The 5,023-nt window shown below is 46.4% G+C and overlaps 1 long non-coding RNA gene across 1 annotated transcript; it reads left to right on the forward strand.

Moving 5' to 3' along the window:
- The first annotated feature begins 3,243 nt into the window (after positions 1-3,243).
- LOC116371695 (uncharacterized) lies at positions 3,244-4,357 on the forward strand. Its single transcript, XR_004208983.1, has 3 exons — positions 3,244-3,388; positions 3,477-3,615; positions 3,704-4,357. It is a non-coding gene; the product is annotated as an uncharacterized LOC116371695 (long non-coding RNA).
- The last annotated feature ends 666 nt before the right edge of the window (positions 4,358-5,023 follow it).

Below are 5,023 nucleotides of genomic sequence, written 5' to 3' on the forward strand. Positions count from 1 at the left end.
ACTCTGGGTTGAGGTCAGTGATAAAGTAGTCTACAGTACTACTGCCAAGAGATGAGCTATAGGTGTACCTACCATAGGAGTCCCCTCGAAGCCTACCGTTGACTATGTACATACCCAGCGTGCGACAGAGCTGCAGGTGTTGTGACCCGTTTTTGTTGGTTATGTTGTCATAGTTGTGCCTAGGGGGGCATATGTGGGAGGGAATGCTGTCACCTCCAGGCAGGTGTTTGTCCCCCTGTGTGCTGAGGGTGTCAGGTTCTTGTCCGGTTCTGGCATTTAGGTCGCCACAGACTAGTATATGTCCCTGGGCCTGGAAATGATTGATTGCCCCCTCCAGGATGGAGAAGCTGTCTTCATTAAAATATGGGGATTCTAGTGGGGGGATATAGGTAGCACACAGGAGGACATTTTTCTCTGTTAGGATAATTTCCTTTTGAATTTATAGCCAAATGTAGAATGTTCCTGTTTTGATTAATTTAATGGAATGAGTTAGGTCTGCTCTATACCAAATTAGCATACCCCCTGAGTCCCTTCCCTGTTTCACACCTGGTAGTTTGGTGGATGGGACTACCAGCTCTCTGTAACCTAGAAGGCAACCAGTGGGTCCGTCTCCTCTATACCAGGTTTCTTGCAGGATGACAATGTCTGTATTACCGATTTCTTTGGTGAAGTCCGGGTTTCTGCTCTTTAGGCCAAAGGCAGATGACCTCAGGCCTTGGATATTCCAGGATAATATAGTGAAGGCTTTTTGTTCCATAGAGTGTCCAATGTTGTTGGTCGTGGTTTGGCCTCAGGCGAGTAAGTGGGAGCAGAGCCTGCTGAGCATCTGGTACATGCCATTGGCTTGGGCGAGTGTGAGAGTGGGGGTTGGGACTGTTTGCCCGCTCACTACCTGGGCGTATGTGTGGCTTCCATGTTGAGGCCCTCTTTGCGGGGGTGGGGTGCATGGGGTGGGCAGGAGTGGCATAGGTCTGATCTGAGGGGGCCTGGGGTGTGGGCATGGTTGACGTGGGGGGGTGTTGATTGGTTGGGGTGGGGGTGTGGATGTGTCTGGGTGTACTGTGGTCTGGATGTAATTCCTCTTGGCGTGGGTCCTCTATGTGTAGGTCCAGGGGGGGGTCCTGCAGATCTGGGAGGGTGTCTCGCTGGTCTGGGTGGGGTGTCTATTGATCTGTTGCTCCTGTGTGAAGTGTTGGGGATACGTTTGAGAGCGATGTCCTTTAGAGTTCGGGCAAAGGTGGGCACTGCTGCCTTGTAGAGGTGGACCTGGTCATAGAGGCTGTTCAAGTCCAGGGTGGAGTGGTGGGCCAGGAAAACATTTGGTTTTGAGGCACAGTCACGGGAAATACTTGCATTTACCCGCTCTATTGTGACAGGGTGGAAGTCTTTTCGTGGTAGCAGGGTGGAGATAACCACTTGTGCGTTGGGGAAAGTAGAAGAAGCCTTTTCAATCACTCCCTTCAGTGCTGTGGCCACTCTTTCCTGCTGTGCTCTCAGGTCGTTTGTGCCTGTGTGTATTATTATGTGGCTGGGTGAGCCTAGTTTGGCCTCAGACAGAAGGTCTAGGGCGCGCTGGGTGTTTGGACACCAGAGTTTAGACACACTGTGTTTGGGAAAAAGTTTTTTTTTCTTCTATATATTTCCCATTTGAGTCCATAAGTAGTACAATCTGTGTCTTGTGTTTGTCCTCAGTGGGTGTGGGGGGGGTTGTCAGAAGGGCAATCAGGGTGCTCAGAGGGGGTGAGAGCCTCTGGGCTTGGGGTTCTTCATTTGTCTGTTGTGCTGTGATGTCGACTCTATGGTCAGGGTCTGGTGTGGACTGTTCTGCTGTGGTGTCGACTCTATGGTCAGGGTCTGGTGTGGACTTTTCTGCTGTGGTGTCGAGACTTTTGTTGGGTGCTGAGGTGGGCTGTTCTGCTGGCTTCTCTGTGGGGGTGGCCACCTCTCTAGTGGGTTGTTCTCTGTCACACGCCGTCCCCCTCAACTTCTCCTCCATCCCCCTCACCCTCTCCTCCATCCCCCTCAACCTCTCCTCCACCAGCAGTCTGATACTCTCCTCTAGTGCTCTGTTCTGCTCCTCTTTCTCCTGTTGTATTTGTCTCACCACTGTCCAAAGTGCAGACATGTCTCTGTCCACCTCCAGCTCTCCGGGTCTGGTTAAGGGGCTGTTGTTGTGCTGGACTGTTGTCTGGGTCTGTGCTGACTGAAGTGTAATCACCTGCTGTTCCAGCTCCACCTGCCTTACCTCCAGCTGGGTGAAGTTGTCCTTCATTTCAATGAGGGAGTGGTAATCTGTGCTGGGAGGTTGACTCTCCGCTGGGTGTTGCTCGTCTGTGGGGTTACATAATGAAGAGGTCTGGTCTGATCCTCTCGGGGTGGGGGTATCTTTATCAAGGGAGAGCTTCTCCTGCTGGGCTAATTCTTTTATTAGGTGAAAGTCCAGCTGAAACTGTTTGGGGTTAGTCTGTACCATTACTGTTCCGGACTTATAGATATTTATATTACTTGACTTAGAGTCCTCGTTATCAAGTATTCTGAGTTTCCACCCCTCGTTAACCCCCCCCCCCTCTCTTAACAGAGGCGTAGTGTGCTAATATAGCACTGTGCCATGCCAGGGGATGGTTTTGTGGAAGATAAGGTTGCTGATGTTCCCATTTTTGTAATAGTCATCAAAAAGTGTCTCTTGATTTTCCATAAGGAGCTTCATTTTGTAATCTTTCTTGCCTTCTCATTCTTTACATGCACAGGGTACTGTATTTTAATTGCCTCTGAACAGCGGGAGGGAGCTTCTAAGGCCTCTCCATTTGGTTGGGGTAGACTGTGTGATTCTCCTGCCATTGTTGGGCTAATGAGCTTTGACACCTCTCACTTGACACGTCAGTGCTAGTTGAAGCTGTATCAAGCTTGGCAGAATTATGCTAGAATTCAGTCCTTATAAAGTAATGTTGTGTATTTTTCTTCTTGGCTTTTGGAGATAAAATATAGTTTCAGACTAAGCATTACTCACTCAGTTCCAGGTTGGATGGTGTTTTCAGGTTTCTGTTGTTTTCCAGAGAATTTGCTGTATAGAGAAATACATCTTGGTAGTTGTGAACCTTCCAGGTGATTCCGTAATTCCGTCCAAAATCAGGTTGTAGGTTTTAAGTTTTGATTTGAAGTAGGGGTTATGTTGTAGAGGGTAGAATCCAGTATGTGTTCCTGACAAAAAATCCAAGTTTATCTAACTCCTAATATATCTTTTTTAAAGAAAATGCTGAAAAATGCAGGAGCTCATCTGATCTCTCTCTCTCTCTCTCTCTCTCCAACTGGCCTCTACCAACACTTCAATACACACCGTAAGGGTGTGTGTGACAGTGAGCAGAGCATGTGTGTGTTTGAGATCATATTGGTGAGTCTGTTTCTGGGGGCAACTTTTGGAGGATGGAGATTTGGTGTCTAATGATGTAATAATGATTCATAATAATCATGTTTTATAGACTCTTCAACAACATAATCCAGGACAGAAGACCCTTCCTGACAGACAAGAGGTTTGAGATCTGGTGAAACAACATCAGGTCTTAGTTCAGGAAGAGAAGGCTGAATCCAGGACAGAAGATCCTTCCTGACAGACAAGAGGTTTGAGATCTGGTGAAACAACATCAGGTCTTAGTTCAGGAAGAGAAGGCTGAATCCAGGACAGAAGATCCTTCCTGACAGTCAAGAGGTTTGATATCTGGTGAAGATAATGTTGTATAATAACTCTTTGATGTGGAACATAAACTGATGGAACATTTTAATACAAAAGACACACAACAAACTGGTTGTTCCAGCTGGAACAGTCCGATCATGTATAAACTACAGTCAACAGACTCATCAAAGAGATTCTCTGCTACTTGTTGTGTACTTTTTAGCCAGTAGTGCTGATAGTAACACTCACAAGTCAAAAGTGGTCCCTGAAAATGTTGTACTACATCACATATGTTCACCACGTCATCTCTCTCTCTCTGCTGTGGCCCGCCCTGCAACCTCATTGGATAACCCTGGGCTGGCTTCTTGCTAGCTGTCACTCAAATATAAGTGGCTGAAGCTCATGAGATAGAACTCTAATTGCCAGGGAAATGGAGGGGAAATGGTGCGGCACAGTTTCAACAAATTGTCGCTTTCCAACTTGGGATTTTTGTGGCTTTTTGAGGTAAGACAGTGATTATGCATGAATTACCTACATATTGAAACATCCAGCCCAAAGTGTGAGGTTGAAAACCTCAATTACATAATTACCTACCTACTAACCGCACATTGACTCTGTACCACTACCACCTGTATACAGCCTCCACATTGACTCTGTACCGGTAACCCCTGTATATAGCCTCCACATTGACTCTGTACCGGTAACCCCTGTATATAGCCTCCACATTGACTCTGTACCGGTAACCCCTGTATATAGCCTCCACATTGACTCTGTACCGGTAACCCCTGTATATAGCCTCCACATTGACTCTGTACCGGTACCCCCTGTATATAGCCCCGCTATTGTTATTTACTGCTGCTCTTTAATCATTTGTTATTCTTATCTCTTACTTTTATTGTGGTATTTTCTTAAAACTGCTGTTGGTTAAGTGCTTGTAAGTTCTACACCTGTTCTATTCAGCATTTCACTGTGAGGTCTACTACACCTGTTGTATTCAGCATTTCACTGTCAGGTCTACTACACCTGTTGTATTCAGCATTTCACTGTCAGGTCTACTACACCTGTTGTATTCAGCATTTCACTGTAAGGTCTACTACACCTGTTGTATTCAGCATTTCACTGTCAGGTCTACTACACCTGTTGTATTCAGCATTTCACTGTAAGGTCTACTACACCTGTTGTATTCAGCATTTCACTGTAAGGTTCTACACCTGTTGTATTCAGCATTTCACTGTGAGGTCTACTACACCTGTTGTATTCATCATTTCACTGTGAGGTCTACTACACCTGTTGTATTCAGCATTTCACTGTGAGGTCTACTACACCTGTTGTATTCAGCATTTCACTGTGAGGTCT

Source organism: Oncorhynchus kisutch, unplaced genomic scaffold (assembly GCF_002021735.2).
Source record: "Oncorhynchus kisutch isolate 150728-3 unplaced genomic scaffold, Okis_V2 scaffold3549, whole genome shotgun sequence".
Classification (NCBI taxonomy): domain Eukaryota; kingdom Metazoa; phylum Chordata; class Actinopteri; order Salmoniformes; family Salmonidae; genus Oncorhynchus; species Oncorhynchus kisutch.